Source organism: Symphalangus syndactylus, chromosome 2 (assembly GCF_028878055.3).
Source record: "Symphalangus syndactylus isolate Jambi chromosome 2, NHGRI_mSymSyn1-v2.1_pri, whole genome shotgun sequence".
Classification (NCBI taxonomy): domain Eukaryota; kingdom Metazoa; phylum Chordata; class Mammalia; order Primates; family Hylobatidae; genus Symphalangus; species Symphalangus syndactylus.
The window spans coordinates 146390329-146408233 of NC_072424.2; the positions used below are offsets into that span (position 1 = coordinate 146390329).

Here is a 17905-nt window from a genome sequence, read left to right on the forward strand (position 1 = left end):
TCTTCAGTCCCCGCTCACCATGACAGAGTCGCAGCCACACCCGGGACAGAACCTGGCCTCCGGGCAGCAGGTAACAGGAGGATATTCTACCCAGGGCCGGAACAAGCCAAGTCCAGCCTCAACTGCTCTGTGGCTAGTAAGTGCGAGGAGGCTGTGTCACAGGTGTCCCAGGTCACTAAGAGAACGTCGTGGGCACACGGGGAATGTCTTTATGGCACTGTCTGGAAGCAGGCTGCATCTCAGCAGCTCCAGAGGTTACAGGGGCTGGTTTTCACAAACACAAGGAGTGTTAGAGACAGGAGACACGTGGAGGGGATATCAAACCTGGTGGGGATCGAGTTTAAACACATCTGCACACACCTGGGTGTGTGTATCCCCGCGCATCTCAGCCCTGAGTGCCAGCACCTGGCTTCCCTGCCCCCCCACCCCTCCTACCCCACAGTCCACACCGCCCCACCCCTGCTCGTGTCCAGAAAGCCCTCGCTGAGCATCCTCCCACATCAGCCACTCTCGGAGGACTGAGAAAACAGTGGTGGGGAGCAGTTCCCAAATCCAGGCGCTCCTGGCACAGCCAGATCCGGGACCACTGACCGAGGGTTCACACTCAGCCTGAGGAGGCAAGTGGTCCTTTGATTCAGAGTAAGAACTGCTCTGCTCAGAGGCCAACGTGCTCTGGCTTGGGTCCCCCTGGCACCTCCAGGCAGGTCTTTCTAATTTGGTTCCTGAACATGCTCCAGCTCCCACCCTGAGGCCTGCCCTCGCCCTTCCGTCCTCCCCCATTGCTCTTCCCACCCTCCTCCTTCCACTCCCTCTCAAGGCCCTGCCCTGTCTGGTTCACCATCCTCCCCTCGTCCTCTCCTGGCTCCTCCCCAGAGCTTGGTGTTCATTCAGACGCCTTCTCCCTGCAGCCTCCACCAGGGCCCTGGCGGCCCTCACCCTCCAGCAAGTCACTGTATTTTACTTTCTTCATGAAGTTTTTTACTTTTGAGATTTATCAACTTTACGTGCATGTTTGTCGCATCCGCCCTCACTAGATTTCATCTACATGGGAACAGAGACCCCTCTGCTTTGCTCCCTGCTGTAAACGGCCTGGCTCGGCAAAGTCTCTATCTACAGACACTGCTGGGTGCTGAGTTTCCAGAGCGGTCAGTGGGATGTGGGACTCCGTGGTGAGGACTGAATGTGCGTGAGGATGAAGGGCGCTCGATCCCTGTCCTCTGTGATCTGGTACAACAGAACCAACCCCTGCATGGTGGGCCCCAGTGAGCAACCTGCAGGATGCACGGAGCCACCCAGAAACACGTGAACTAGGCGGCGGCAGCGGGGACAGAAACATCTCACAGTACACCAGGAATGAAAGTTTAAAATACTTAGCATTTGACAAGGTTTCCAGTTATATATTCTTCTTTGAGCATCAAATGAGGGTCCAATACCTATTTCTATGCTCATGTTACAGACAGAATGGAAACACAGAGGGTTACAGAGATGCGATCCAGGTGGGGGCTGGGAAGGGGCTTCCTGCAGAGGTTTATACCCAGGCTCGTGGAGAAAATGCCCCTATGAGGGACCAAGCCAAGGACTCAAGCAAACGCAGGGAACGAGGCAGCGTTTCCAGGCCAGCATGCGGGAGCCCTTCAGCAGAATGGGGGGTTAGGAAGCTCGGTGACTTCAGGCAGGAAGGCGATGGAACGGGAACGGGGTCTTTCCGTTTCACGCAGGCGATGGAACGGGAACGGGGTCTTTCCGTTTCACGCAGGAGATGGAACGGGAACGGGGTCTTTCCATGTGGGAAATGCTGAGCCTGCGCTGCCGACAGCCTCCGGCTGAGACATCTTGTGGGCAGCTGGGACAGGCGGCAGAGTAAGAGTCAGTGGTTTAGAACTTAAATGCCCTTGGACAATTGTGGAAGCTGTTGATTTTATTATTTTATTATTAACTGAAAAAAATAGAAAATAGAAGAAAATAGAATTGGAGAGGAGGACTAAGTAGATGTTTAACAACAGAGCGTGCAATGCAACAGCACACTGAGAAAAGTAGACCAGAAAGGACGGGGAGCTTCAGGAGGCGACAACTTAGAAATATGACAGCCACTCACAGGCCAGTCCTGCAAACGACAGATGACTCCAGGACAGGCTGGGCGCGGTGGCTCATGCCAGCAATCCCAGCACTTTGGGAAGCCTAGGCAGGTGGATCACCTGAGGTCAGGAGTTTGAGACCAGCCTGGCCAACATGGTGAAACCCCGTCTCTACTAAAAATACAAAAATTAGCCGGGCGTGGTGGTGGGCACCTGTAATCTCAGCTACTCGGGAGGCAGAGGCAGGAGAATTGCTTGAACCTGCGAGGCAGAGGTTGCAGTGAGTCGAGATCATGCCATTGTACTTCAGCCTGGGCAACAGGGTGAGACTCCATCTCAAAAACAAAACAAAACAAATGACTTGAGGAGACGGCTTCAGAAAACACTGTTGTGTTTGGTGACTGAGAGGTTATTCATGTTCTTGGACAATACTTTCCAAATGTTAGTTTGCCTACAGGTCACGCAAACATCCTGCATGTGGAGTCAGACTCCGAAGGTCTGGGAGGCACTGAGTTTTGGGTTTTTTTGTATAAAAGCTTCCAGATGGCACTGATGCGGCCCGTCAGTGGACTACACCTTGAGAAGGCTGTAGAGACTGTGTTAGAAGGGCAGGGTGAACACCAGGTCCCGTAGCGAGGTAAGGGGTAAGCAGGTGTGAGGAGACAGGGCAGACACATGGCCGCCTTCTAGGAGTCTGAGAGTGGAGATTAGGATAATAGAAGCTTAAGGGCATTTTAAGGTTAAAGGTCTTATTTTTTGTTTTGTATTGATTTTGGATGGATGAGTCCTGGAAAAATTAATTGCCAAGGGTTACTTGGAAGAAAGTGGGTGCTGTGACATCGGTGGGGTCACCCAATGTCAGACTGGCGAGCATTTCAAGTTGCCTGTAAGTGTTGTGCCTCAAGCTCCTGGCGTTCCCGGAGGCTGTGCCCTGGAGGCCCGTTGCAGAGGACACGGAGGCACATTCTCCTGCTGTGAAGTCAGCCCAGGCAAGGCAGGCGTGGCAGCCTGTACCACTGGTGCGGCCACGGGGCCGGGAGGGCAGGAAACGTGGAGAGGGAGGTTGGTTTCATGTTGCGAAATGCGGGATGAGTAGGCAAACCCCCCGCAACTGTCTGGCCAAATTATACTTTTAGGTTCAGGCCTATACTTTATATTTTAAAAGCTCAAATTATTTTATAATCTCCCGAAAATATATCATCTTGCCATTTGCTTTCAATACTGCACTTGGACTTTTTATAATCTTTCACAAACATGTTCTCCCTTTGGATAAATGAGGAAATAAATAGTATTCAGTGAAGACCAACTACTGAATTATTTTAAAATATCTTGTTTATAAAAGGTTGTTTACTAATGAAGGATTTTTTTTTTTTTTTTTTTTTTTTTTTTTTGAGACAGAGTCTGGCTCTGTCGCCCAGGCTGGAGTGCAGTGGCACCATCTCGGCTCCCTGCAAGCTCTGCCTCCCGGGTTCATGCCATTCTCCTGCCTCAGCCTCCCGAATAGCTGGGACTACAGGCGCCCGCCACCACGCCCTGCTAATTTTTTTGTATTTTTAATAGAGACAGAGTTTCACTATGTTGGCCAGGATGGTCTCGAACTCCTGACCTCGTGATCTGCCCACCTCGGCCTCCCAAAGTGCTAGGATTACAGGCTTGAGCCACCGCGCCCGGCCCTAGTGAGAGGATTTAAGAGTTGCTTGGCTCTTGAAGCCAGCAGAGACTTCTGCGTGCATTGCTTCATTTGTGGGGGAGGACTCTAGCCCCACATGGCAGATGAAAAACTGTGCCTCGGAGGAGTTAAGCAAATTGCTGAGGATGGTACCACAGAGAGTGACTGAGGCAACAGCCAGCATCCAGCCTCCAGAGTTCCGCTGTGCTTCCCCAAAGACAGGAAGGCTCTCCTCAAGCACATTTACTTCAGGAGCTGCTGAAACTGGGGTGTAGACCACAGGAGCCTCCGTGAACAGCCCCAAGCCCGAGCCTGCAATTCTCTCATCTGCGCTCACCAGCTGAGGTGAAGGGTGGGCCTCCATTTTGGTTGAATGACATTATCTCTCATAGAACCATCTGGAAACCCCATCACCTTAATAATTCAGTGTTGTTTGATGCTGTGAAAGGTGAAAAAGACTTCAATTCTTACTTCCAAATTGTGCTGGGGAATGACACAAATGGTCTCTCAGCAGCACACACACCCTGTTAGAAGGGGGTATGGTTTTGACTTCACGCTTATTCCCAGCAAATCCTGTGGCTTCTGCTAAGCAAGGATGTCCTCTGAGCACTCCGCCCTCCCAATTCCCGTCCACCTCCCCAGCTTCCGCTGTTGCCTGCCCTCCACCCGGCGCCTCCGTTATGTACTCGTTCCCCAGGTTCAGTCTCGGGCGGCCTCAGTTTTCTCCACGTCTTCTCCCTGGACAGTGGCAACGTTTGCAGAACCCCAGCTGCTCTAGCACCAGGCCCAGCTCCTCCATCCCAAGCGTCTTTACCCAACTGTGGGATCTGTCCGCAGCTCCAGGTGGGGAGGCCCACGTCTCCGTGTCACCTAAGGGCGGGTGTGTTTAGAAGCACGCTTTTGCATCTCCACCACTGGAGACCGAGGGACATGGGGTGTGTACGTTTTGTGAGTAACTCAAACATGGGCCTCACCTTTTGGTTTTATGGATATGAACCACTTCCCTGCAGTCATCGGAGTGGAGTGCTGGTAGCGGCTGGCCCTAGGCTGAGTGTTTGACCGGGAATACCCACACACTTCTCTCAACTAACCCATGAGGTTGGCATGTTCAGTACCTGGGGAGAAAGTGGGGTAACAATGATATGGCTAAAGCCCACAGCCTGGGGGGGCCTGGCACCTGGCAAGTGCCCTCTGGGTGTTGGTGGAGTTCTTACTTGCATGACTTCAGTCATTACAGAGGTTCCCTAAGGCCACACAGCTGGTAGGGGCTCTGGCCCTGTCTCATCTCACTCCAGAGCCCCAGATGAGTGCAAGGCAGAACCTCTATATTTCTGTCTCACATTCTTCTCATTGCTTTGTTTTTCTCAAAACCTTTCATTTTATCAATGATGAATACTAAAAAAAGATTATTTTCTTTTTGTTGAAACTACATGTATTGATTTTTTCCCTTTGGTGTTGTCATAAAACACCTGTGGTCAAATCCAGGCCCTTCCGGTTACCAGCAATGTGACCCTCTGCACGCTAGTCACCTCCTTGATGACTCAGTTTCCCCATCTGTAAAGGAGAAGCAATGGAAGTACTGCGCAGTTTAAATAACATAAATGTTGCAGAACACTTGGTACATGGCCAGACATCCAGTAGGTATTCCATAAAGGAAGCTATTTGTATTTTTTGTTTCAAATTCTGTTCCATGGTGAACGTTTACTGTCTCAGATGTGATATGAGATTCCATTCTGAATAGCCTTCAGGGATGCGACACTGGAAATTCTCTTCCTTTTTCCATCAGCTAAAAACTATTGTATAAATGTTTCAAGCTCTGCTCTGCTATTCCCCCTACTCTTACCAATGACAAACATGCCCCTAGGTTTCCCCTACATTCCCCTACAGCTGCCCCAGCGCCTCGCTCCACATCCCCCTCTCCCCACCGCCACCTTCCACCCCTGCCTGCTGCTCCTTCCGCCCCTGCCCTGCTGCTCTGGGCTTTCCCGGCGGCTTTGCTGCCCACTCTTCCTGCTCGTCAGACCCACCAAGGTTGCAGAGAAAGAAAGACAGCAGTAGATTGCTAGGAAACGAATACTCAACAATTGGGTGATTTCAGAACTAAATTCCAAAGAATTCAGCCGACAGAGCAAAAACTCACTCAAAAAACCAAAAAGATGGAGATCTGTCTACATCAAGGCCTGTTCTGATGAAGTTATTGAATTTCAAAAAAAAAAAAAAAAAAAGGAACATTTTAGGTACCCAGCCAGGTGCTTTAAAGGAAGACAGTCACCAGGCTGGCCCTGGATTCGTGAACAGTAGCTCTCATGCTCTCGAAATCTTAGTCTAAAATTTTGTGCCCACCGTGATTTTCTGCAAGCACAAAGACAGCAGCGCTCAGGCGGTTTCAGTGTAGGACGGCCCGAAGGAGTTGTCCTTTAAAGCCCTTCTTGCTGGTGTGATCCAGCCATGAATGAGAACAACCTGAATGAAGAGGTCAGAAACAGGAAATGCGTCAAAATAGATTGAACTACAGAAAAACAACTGAATCCATTTAAATATGGAACTAAGATAAAAAATGTTGATCATGGGAAATGTATTGGAAACGTGTAGACAACCTGAGCTTAGGGAAGAGAGGGGGTAAAAGAACGTCCACAGATGCTGATTTTCTCATTCAGAACCAGGGGCCCTAAGTGTGACCTAAACCTGAACCACTGGTTTTGAAAAGTTCCATCTTCTTCACATTTTTGTTAATATTTTGACAAACTTTAGAGCTGTGTTTTAGGAGCTATTATTTCTTTTGTAATTGAAAATTGTCTGAACTCTGACAGTTCTCCTTTATTTATAGTCCAGGTCCCTGTTTTATTGGTCAAATTCATTTAAAATTAAATTCTGTACTTCATTATACTTCAGCGTTTATGGTATAATCACAGTTTTAAATGTGCTTTTCCTTCTTTTATTCTTTCCCATTCATGGAGAGCTTTATGATAATGCTCATTGAACATTGGCATTAGTGATTTCTGGGTGGTAAAACTGGGATAATTTAATTTTGCTTTCTTTATGGTTTTGAGTTTTATCCCTAATTACAAAGTTATTAGTTTAAAATTTAAATATGAAAACTTTAAAAATAAATTTTCAAAATGAAGTCATCAGGATGTGGGGCCTGGTGGAGGCTGGGGTGACTGACACCCCCCAGTTGATGGTGGTGGGTAGGAATAGGGTGTGGGAAGATGGGCTTATTCCAAGGGGAGAGGGCGGTTTGGCGTTGGCTTGAGATGGATCTGCCTGTGGGCATCCTGTGCCTACAGCCACTCGCCATGCAGAGTGGAGGCTGAAGAGAGGAGCTCGCTGCAAAGAGGCCAGCGGGGTACAGAGAAGAACTAACTGCAGGGCACCGAGCCCTGCGTAGGAAAGAGCGGGTTGTCTGGGAGGCAGGAGGAACCCTGCCCCTGAAGTCACGGGAGGTGCTCAGGCCTGAGAGGAAGCAGCAGGAATCTCTGCGGGGCATCCCCGAGCTCCAGTGAAGCCTCAGCCCCGTGTGGGCAGAAGTTGGGGGAACATGTGGAAGGCGTGACCAAGGGGACGCCTGCAGGAGCTGCTGGAAGCAGCATGGCAGGGACAGGGTCAGAGGGAGGAGGCTACAGGGTCCAGGAGAAGTTTCAGAAGCAGGAGAGGCTGGAGCTTGCTTATGCTCTGGGAGAGGGCAAACCCCAGGAGAAAGGAACACACAGGAAAAGGGGGGTAATTGGAGGTGTCCCATTGGAGGGAAGAGGCTTTGGGGTCACTGCACCGGAGCAGGACAGGCCGGGCCTCTGAGGGCCAAGAGGTGGGGGCTGGTGGGTGGGGGTCTGCAGAGGGATGCAGCAGGCTCTGAGAACCCACTTTGGCTGCTCCACCATTCAACACAGGGACTGCCGAGAGTGACGGGCCTTGTTTCAACAAGAACTGAGTCGGGTGCTGAAGGCTTGTAAGAGCCCCTCACTCAAATCGGAGAAGAAGGGAATCGAGATGAAACAGCTTTGGAGGCACACAGGAAATGTGCGGTACTGTCAGGCAAATGAGTTAATAAATACACAAATGGGTTAATGCAAATGGGAGATAGAAATAAGACTTCTTAGTAGCGGCTACTACGATACGGATTTTTAATTTCACCTTTCTGCGTCTAGTTATTTTTGCATATTTTAGTAACTGTGGCATTCTATTACATACAACAGACGGTTACAGGCATTGTCTTCATAGAGAGCAAAATAAAACTCTAAGACTAATACAACAATTTATGTTTAACAAAGAAGAAAGAGCATAAAGTCTAAATGCGAGACTTTGGGGCCCCTGTGGGCCAGTGGGAAAGAACAGGCCTCTTGTTTGTAGGTGTCCGTGTGCTTCAGACACCATGTCTTGGTTTCTTGGTCAGCCCATTTTCTACCAAGCTTGAGACCTCCGTTCTGGGCCTGAGCCTGAAGGACTGTTCATTTATTTCATTTATTTATTGGCTCTTTCTCTTCCTTGCCACGCAGGAGGATGAGTAAAAACAGAATGAGATACTTGGGAGCAACCTCATGAGTTAAGAGCTTGTGAGCTTTCTCAGAGACGCTGGCTCCATCTTAATTTAATTAATGCAGAAATGAAGACTCGAACATTTGAGAATCTTTAAAAATCATATTTTAGCCAAAAGATTTATCTCACAGAAGATAATTTCCAACACAGCCAAAAGCAGCAAATATTTGCTAGTTCTATAATGTTTTGTGTGAATTTGATACTTGGCATATTTTCTGGTGTGTATTTGTCTCCAGGACATCTGTGCATGGCAGTTAGTCACGGAATTTAAGTTCAGTGTGGCATGCATCCTAGCGGGTGGGAAGCCAGAAAGTAAAATGTACAATCACCCCAAGAGAAATGCTTATAGCCAGCGAGCAAAGCATGAGTTTTCATCATGTTCTAGGCAATTTCTAGGTGAATTTATCTTTAGATGGAGATTTCCTTTTTCTGATGTCTGTTCTTTCTTCAAAATTCACAGATTGCTCTTGATAAAGAGCATTGAGTTACCCTACACAGAGGTGGAAAGGGGCTTTATAAATATGATGGTAATACACAGTAAATTAAATGCATCTCTAAAGGCAGAAGTAAAATGCCTTGTCTTGTATCATAGATATCATTGATACTGACACAATACAATGTCTCTAACAGTATATATCACACTCTCATTCATTCACTTATTCAACAAACATTTATTAATCACCTACTGTATATCAGACTCCTTGATAGATATGGAGAAAATATCGTCTTAAAGCAAACCAAGACAAAACTACCAGACCCGTGTAATTTGGAAATTGGTTATTTGGGTAGATTTTTGGTTTCTAAACAAGAATAAGTCCAAATGACCCTTCTTTACATTGTTGGTAAAGATTTAGTCAGAATCTTTAAATAGTAATTTTTCTGTAACTGATAGAAAATATAGACATTGGGTTTCCACCTCACACATAGGAAGAAATTATAGGAAGTCTTTGTTTTTGGAGGAAACCATCACTGCTTCCTAACACCCAGCAGTAATAAGACCTGGGTCACACCCTCAAGCTATCATGTCCACAGAGCTGAGTGCTCCCAAACATGAGACACAGGCCAGCAAAAGCCATGTGGTCAACTCTAAATACCCAATGACGCAGGTTCCTTTTGTTTTGGTTTTGGTTTTTCATTCTTTTTGGGGCCTCTCGCCCCGGGTAGATATTCTATGTCCTTCTGGTATACATTTTAATCTGACTTCCACTGAAGCAGGGACAGGACAGGTCACCCCTTCAACTTGAAGCGCCTCCTGCTGAGAGGCCCTGGAGCCCAGTGGGTGCCGAGGGCTGGTTCCCTGGGCAGAGAGGTTGGGGCTTAGCTACGTCCGTTGCTGGCACTCAGTGGGGAAGCCTTGGGAAGGTTGTGGGTGAAAGTGGATTATCCTCTCCCCGGTGCCGGTGCCAGGCCCAAAATTGGGCAACAACAAATAAACACACACTGCACAGGTCCTAATGCTTCAGTCCCCTGAAACACCTGGGGTGCACCTTTGTCAACTGGATAAAAACAGCACATGCTCTCTGTTAGGGCCTGTGTTAGTCTATTTTCATGCTGCTGGTAAAGACATACCTGGGACTAGGAAGAAAAAGATGTTAAATTGGACTTAACAGTTCCACATGGCCGGGGAATTCTCATAATCATGGCAGGAGGTGAAAGGCTCTTCTTACATGGCAGCGGCAAGAGAAAAACTAGGAAGGAGCAAAAGTAGAAACCCCTGATAAAATCATCAGATCTTCTGAGACTTATTAACTATAACAAGAACAGTATGGGGGAAACTGCCCCCATGATTCAAATTATCTCCCACCAGTTCCCTCCCACAACATGTGGAAATTATGGGAGTTCAATTCAAGATGAGATTTGGGTATGGACACAGAGCCAAACCATACCATTCTGCACCTGGCCCCTCCAAATCTCATGTCCTCACATTTCAAAACCAATCATGCCTTCCCAACAGTCAGTCCCCCAAAGTCTTAACTCATTTCAGCATTAACCTAAAATCCACCATCTAAAGTCTCACATAAGACAAGGCAAGTCCCTTCCACCTATGAGCCTGTAAAATCCAAAGCAAGCTAGTTGCTTCCTAGATACAATTGGGGTAAAGGTATTGGGTAAACACAGAAGTTCCAAAGGGGAGAAATTGGCCAAAACAAAGGGGTTCAGGGCCCATGTAAGTCTGAAATCCAGTGGGATAGTCAAATTTTAAACTTCCAAAACGATCTCTTTTGACTCCAGGTCTCACATACAGGTCACGCTGATGCAAGAGGGAGGTTCCCATGGTCTTGGGCAACTCCGCCTCTGTGGCTTTGCAGGGTACTGCCTCCCTCCAGCTGCTTTCATAGGCTGGCATTGAGTGACTGCGGCATTTCCAGGCTCACGGTGCAAGTTGCCAGTGGATCTACCATTCTGGCGTATGGAGGACGGTGGCCCTCTTCTCACAGCTCCACCAGGCAGTGACCCAGTAGGGACTCTGTGTGGGGGCTCTGACCCCACATTTCCCTTCTGCACTGCTCTGGCAGAGGTTCTCCATGAGGGCCCCGCCCCTACAGCCACGTTTTGCCTGGACATCCAGGCATTTCCATATGTCTTCTGAAATCCAGGTGGAGGTTCTCAAACCTCAATTCTTGACTTCTGTGCACCTGCAGGCTCAACACCATGTGGAAGCTGCCAAGGCTTGGGGCTTCCATCCTCTGAAGCCACAGCCCAAGCTGTCCATTGGCCCCTTTCAGCCACAGCTGGAGTGGCTGGGACACAGGGCATCAAGTCCCTAGGCTGCACACAGCTCAGGGCCCACAAAACCATTTTTTCCTCTTAGACCTCTGGGTCTGTGATGGAAGAGGCTACTGCAAAGTTCTCTGACATGCCCTGGAGACATTTTCCCCATTGTCTTGGAGATTAACATGCGACTCCTGGTTATTTATACAAATATCACAGCTGGCTTGAATTTCTCCTCAGAAAATGGGATTTTCTTTTCTATCACATTGTCAGGCTGCAAATTTTCTGAACTTTTATGCTCTGTTTCCCTTTTAAAACTGAATGCATTTACTACAGTAACCAAAACAGCATGGTACTGGTACCAAAACAGATATATAGACCAATGGAATAGAATAGAGCCCTTGGAAACAATATCACACATCTACAACCATCTGATCTTTGACAAACCTGACAAAAACAAAAAATGGGGAAAGGATTCCCTATTTAATAAATGGTGCTGGGAAAACTGGCTAGCCATATGTAGAAAGCTGAAACTGGATCCCTTCCTTACACCTTACACAAAAATTAATTCAAGATGGATTAAAGACTTAAATGTTAGACCTAAAACCATAAAAACCCTAGAAGAAAACCTAGGCAATACCATTCAGGACATAGGCATGGGCAAAGACTTCATGACTAAAACACCAAAAGCAATCACAACAAAAGCCAAAATTGACAGATGGGATCTAATTAAACTAAAGAGCTTCTGCACAGCAAAAGAAACTACTATCAGAGTGAACAGGCAACCTACAGAATGGGAGAAAATTTTTGCAATCTACCTATCTGACAAAGGGCTAATGGCCAGAATCTACAAAGAACTTAAACAAATTTACAAGAAAAAAATCTAACAACCCCATCAAAAAGTGGACAAAGGATATGAACAGACATTTCTCAAAAGAAGACATTTATGCAGCCAAAAAACACATGAAAAAATGTTCATCATCACTGGCCATCAGAGAAATGCAAATCAAAACCACAATGAGATGCCATCTCACGCCAGCTAGAATGGCAATCATTAAAAAGTCAGGAAACAACAGGTGCTGGAGAGGATGTGGAGAAATAGGAACACTTTTACACTGTTGGTGGGACTGTAAACTAGTTCAACCATTGTCGAAGTCAGTGTGGAGATTCCTCAGGGATCTAGAACTAGAAATACCATTTGACCCAGCCATCCCATTACTGGGCATATACCCAAAGGATTATAAATCATGCTGCTCTAAAGACACATGCACATGTATGTTTATTGCGGCACGATTCACAACAGTAAAGACTTGGAACCAACCCAAATGTCCATCAGTGACAGACTGGATTAAGAAAATGTGGCACATATACACCATGGAATACTATGCAGCCATAAAAAATGATGAGTTCATGTCCTTTGTAGGGACATGGATGAAGCTGGAAACCATCATTCTGAGCAAACTATCACAAGGACAGAAAACCAGACACCACATGTTCTCACTCATCGGTGGGAATTGAACAATGAGAACACTTGGACACAGGGTGGGGAATATCACACACTGGGGCCTGTCGTGGAGTGGGTTGGCGGGGAGGGATAGCATTAGGAGAAATACCTAATGTAAATGACGAGTTAATGGGTGCAGCACACCAACATGGCACATGTATACATAGGTAACAAACCTGCAAGTTGTGCACATGTACCCTAGAACTTAAGGTATAATAAAAATAATTAAAAATAAAATAAAATGACAGATTAAAAAAAACCTGAATGCCTTTAAAAGCACCCAAGTCACCTCTTGAATGCTTTGCTGCTTAGAAATTTCTTCTCCTAGATACCCTACATCAGCTCTCTCAAGTTCAAAGTTCCAGAAATCTCTCAGGCAGGAGCAAAATGCCACCAGTCTCTTTGCTAAAACATAACAAAGGTCACCTTTGCTCCAGTTCCCAACAAGTTCCTCATCTCCATGTGAGACCACCTCAGCCTGGATTTCACTGTCCATATCATTATCAGTATTTTTGTCAAAGCCATTCAACAAATCTCCAGGAAGTTCCAAACTGTCCCGCATTTTTCTGTCTTCGTCTGAGCCCTCCCAACTGTTCCAACTTCTGCCTGTTACCCAGTTCCAAAGTCACTTCCACATTTTCGAGTATCTTTTCAGCAATGCCCCACTCTGCTGGTTCCAGTTTACTCTATTAGTCTGTTTTCATGCTGCTGATAAAAACATACCCAAGACGGGGCAGAAAAAGAGGTTTAATTGAACTTACAGTTCCACATGGCTGGGGAGGCCACAGAATCATGGTGAGAGGTGAAAGGCACTTCTTACATGGCAGTGGCAAGAGAAAATGAGAAAGATGCAAATGTGGAAACCCTTGATAAAACCATCAGCTCTTGTGAGACTTACTCACTACCAGAAGAACAGTATGGGGGAAACCACCCCCATGATGGAATTATCTCCCACTGGGTCCCTCCCGCAACACTTGGGAATTATGGGAATACAATTTAAGATGAGATTTGGGTGGGGACACAGAGCCAAACCACATCAGGGCCAAAACTATTTTAAAAGCTATTATTTGTTGTCAGTCTCACAAAGTGGCTTTGTAAAGTCTGTGGAAACAGTGAAAAGGAATTTTGCATTTTATTGAAAAAAGGTTGGTAGTGATTTTTAACTTGTGCCTGCAAGATAGAAAGCCCTTCCCTAAAAGCAGCAAATCAGGGGAGATAAAAGCAGCACCGCTGCTGTCCCGAGTTCCCTCTGCCTATGCTGAGGGTTAGGTCCCTCTCCCAATCTAAGTGCCTTGATGCTGACAGACCTGTCATCTAAAACAGGAATGGGCTCTGCAGCGTTTAGACAAATTCCAAAGAGCAACTCCTTGCAGAGGATCTTTGAATTCTGTCTCTAGTCAATGGCCACAGATGGTGTTTCTCACTAGATTAACCTCCAGCTGACAAGTCCGTAGGCTGGTGTCTTGTGTTCCGTGGCTTCAGTGAGATGTTGGGTAGATCATGCTGAGGAAGAGCCCTGATGTGAAGGCAGCCAGCCTGCTATCCTGCACTGCCTCACAAGTCCTGTGGGTCTGGGTGAATGCTGAGCCTCACCGGGCATCCAAGGTAGAAGGGTGCACCCTCTTTAATCAACTACTGTATTTGATGATAAAATAGACTTTACTACCTGATAAAATTAACAGAAAGTACTGAGGACATAAAATAATATATGTGAAAGTGTTGAAAATTATTTCTATGTGGCTAACAAATATTCCTGATATTGACATTCCTGTCCGTGACACTCACCTATAAGACCTTCCTCCTCCCAGCAACCCAATCCAAACCATAGAGGGTAAAAACATGCCATTTGGGAAATGAGTGTTTTAAGGCGAGCTTATCTTTTCCACCTTTCCAGAGGAGATGTCCCAAGATGATCACACTATTACAATGGTGTATGATGAGAAACAAGAGAACTCTTTTCCAAGGCTTCCAGTTACGAGGACATCTGAAAAGGCACTATTTATCCTATCTGTTATCCCATCAAAATAAAATTAATAAAGAATGTATATAATATGGATGAATAAACATTAACTTTCTACAAGAGAATTGCATAATTGGCTTGAAAGGCTCCATCTTGGGACATGCTATTGATGACGTTTTCTTTCATCTAAACCCAGCTCTGAATTTCTTCTGATGCTACACCTTTTATTTACTGCTACAATGAGCAAAATGTTTTATCGTGCTACAATGAGCAAAATTTGGCATTTATGATCTTCTATATTGTCTTATTAACTCTTCCTATTAATTAATACCAGACAAATTTAGATTCTGGAAGATCTTCCTTCATCAAAGGCCAGTTGTTACACGTGGAGGCGGCCTTTCAGACGGCATTCTGTCTTTCTGTTTATTCCACACCACATTTCTGGAGCACGTGCCTCAGGCAATAAAGTTTTCTCTATGCTTCATAAATATCTCCATATGTGTTAATTTATGCGTCAATTTTATGTGTCTATCTTGTGTATTAATTTTATTTTCTCAGGAAAGTTTCCCGGGATTCACAGGGAACTGACAAGGAAAATTTTCACAGAGAATAGGAGAAAAGCTGAAATATCCCATTGATCTCATTCGCCATCCTTATATTTTTCAAGCTGTAAACTGTAATTTCTTCTCAACAAATGCTGTCTAAGAGGCAAATGCTCCCTGGAAACAGGGTGGGATCCTGTGTAATTGTGGCCCAGATTTATCCTGTGGAGACCAGCCCTTAATATTGTTCTGAAGACATTACATAAGTGGTTTTCAAGCTTCCAGAATTAATAGTTCTGGGATATCATTCAACAGAAACAGCTTCTAAGCAGGGATCAGGATACCCAGCTCATGCCAGCAGCTTGGGCTCTGTCAACACCATCCCCCCAACTCCTTCAGGGACATTTGAGACCGAAAAACCAACCCTAGCAGTCCATCCAGGCAGTCGCCTGACCAGTTAGGAGATTTTATCTATCCTTGCTCTCTTTCCCAAATATAAGGGTTAAAATTCTACCAGGAACAGTCGACAATTCCTTTGTGAGGACCAAGCCCAGTCTACTTTTCTTCTACGGCACCCCATTTCCACAAATTCTCCTCTCTGTTGCCAAAACTAGCAACCTCATGATGCCTTAGGGTGTCCCACAGCCAGCAGGCCCAGCTGGACGTGTCAATCACTGTGGCACCCACTGCGTCCCCACAGAGGTCAGAGACCTTCAGCCCCCCACCCTCCAGTATCACCCTTTATTCTCAAGTCTCTTACCAATGGGGCTGTACTGGACTGGCTGTCCATGCTGAACGGTGGGGAGGGGCTTTTGTACTCGCAGGGACCCTCCCCACTCGTGGGGTCAGTGCTGTTAATAGTGCCAGAGAGAGGCCATGGGGCGCACGTGGGGTGAATGGGGGGAGGTGGCCACCTGAGGCTGCCACAGCCACCGCTATGTCCACCCCTGTGGTCCGAGAGGGCCGGTCACTACAGCGTGGCTTCTGCTCTCTCCAGGGTGGTGTCAGAGACTGTTTCAATGTGCTGGAAACCTGAAATGAAAGAGGTGCACAGGGCCAGGCGCGGTGGCTCATGCCTGTAATCCCAGCACTTTGGGAGGCTGAGGGGGACGGATCACGAGGTCAGGAGATCGAGACCATCCTGGCTAACACGGTGAAACCCCATTTCTACTAAAAATACAAAAAATTAGTCGGGCGTGGTGGCGGGCGCCTGTAGTCCCAGCTACTCGGGAGGCTGAGGCAGGAGAATGGCGTGAACCCAGGAGGCGGAGCTTGCAGTGAGCCGAGATTGTGGGTGACAGAGTGAGAGTCCATCTCGGAAGGAAGGGAGGGAGGGAGGGAGGGGTGCACAGGGCTGGCCACAGGGGCAGGCTGGAGACACGGCCCTTGCCACCGGGATCAGAAGGTCCCTCACTGTGTGCCGTGGTGATGCCTGGCCAAGCGAGGTGGCAGGGAGGCGGCCCCAGCACGCTGACTCCATTCCAAGGAGGCTGCTTCTGACCTGTGTCACCTGCTGTGACATCAGAGCTGGGCCCCTATAGACCACAGCCCGCTTTGCCAGAAAAATTCACTCAAAATTAGGCTTTTTGGAGTAAAACTTCTGTTTCTTACTACGATTACTAAGAAAGCCCAGGATACTCACAAAGAACTGCAGCTCAGCAATTTCTCCTCTGAGTACACGTTGACATCGCTGAAGCCAGGCACTGACCAAGCCTGAGTTCGTCAACACCGTCAGCACACAGCCTGGTCTCGGCCTCCTCGTGAGTTCTTTTCGCCACCACGCATCCAGGTACCTGCGTTCCTGCACGGAGGCCTCTAGGTTCGCAGGAGACCCACAGCAACCGGCCTCAGGCTCACTCAGGAGCAGCTCCTAGCTCCCCACTCAGCCACAGCCCTGCGGGAAACAGCGGAGACAAAGATGTGGTGGTAAAGCAGAAGTGTGAGAAGCTACAGTAATTTTCCTCAGGGTTGGTAAATTTCGTGCCAGCCACCATGGCCATAGGCTTAACCCAAATTAATAAAGCCCAGTGTAAAGCGTGCTTAAGATTATACACAAATAAAGTTAAACCCCAGCTAAGACATGAAAAGCTACCGCTAAAATAAAAAACTGTGAAAGTGACTTCAGTGTGTTCCGAGCATGATAGCTAAGACCCAAGCTGGGGTCAGCTACCCCCTACGCCTCGCCATGAGCTAATAAAATGAGCAGTCACCGGCCCGAGTGCCGCCAGCAGCAGCTGGGACCCAGGGCAGCGCTTCGCTTCCTCGGAGGAGCCACTGGGCCATCAACAAACCCCGAAGCCTCCACCGGCTGCTGCTGACCCAGCCACACGCCACCATCTTCAGCAAACCCTACGACGGCCGCAGAGTGAGCACCAGCATTTACACGAAAACGTCAGGTCCAGGGGTAGCTCTGAGGTAGAAAGAAATGGACCACGGAACATTCCACCCACAACCACCCTTACGAAATTAAAGGCCAAAGGAGGATGTGGCAGAAGTTAAGAACAGACAGTGTAACTGAACAGGGCCATGACCACACACACGCCACCCGCCAGCAGCCTCAACCACCTCCACAGACAGAAGCTCAGGTGCGGTGGGGGGTGAGCCTGACGAGGTGGGCGTCCTGGAGAGCAGGTCCCGGGAAGCCCCAGCGCAGCCGCTGCACGGCACCTGCTCACACCCGGGAAACTTCACATCAACTCCACCACTCTGAACACAAACTAGTCCCAAATCAACAAAACTTAGCAATCATATGTATTTAGACCAAAACATGTATTCACAACAAAAGGTATAATAGATAGAAATTTATTTAGGTGCTACAGGGCATGTACTGTAAGAGAAAGATGACAGAACAATTTAAAGTACAAAAAAAGCAAAGCTAATCCCTTATACCATTTGCATAATAAATTTGCT

General features: G+C 47.4%; 1 long non-coding RNA gene across 2 annotated transcripts; it reads right to left on the reverse strand.

Annotated features, from left to right (window-relative positions):
* Positions 1–4721: 4721 nt before the first annotated feature.
* On the reverse strand, positions 4722–16879 carry LOC129463660 (uncharacterized). Of its 2 annotated transcripts, XR_010119524.1 has the most exons (6): positions 16638–16879; positions 15756–16027; positions 9847–9965; positions 8607–8767; positions 6088–6207; positions 4722–4859 (listed from the first exon to the last, which is right to left on the reverse strand). It is a non-coding gene; the product is annotated as an uncharacterized lncRNA (long non-coding RNA). The 2 variants fall into 2 exon arrangements; XR_010119525.1 differs by lacking the exon at positions 8607–8767.
* Between the last annotated feature and the right edge of the window lie 1026 nt (positions 16880–17905).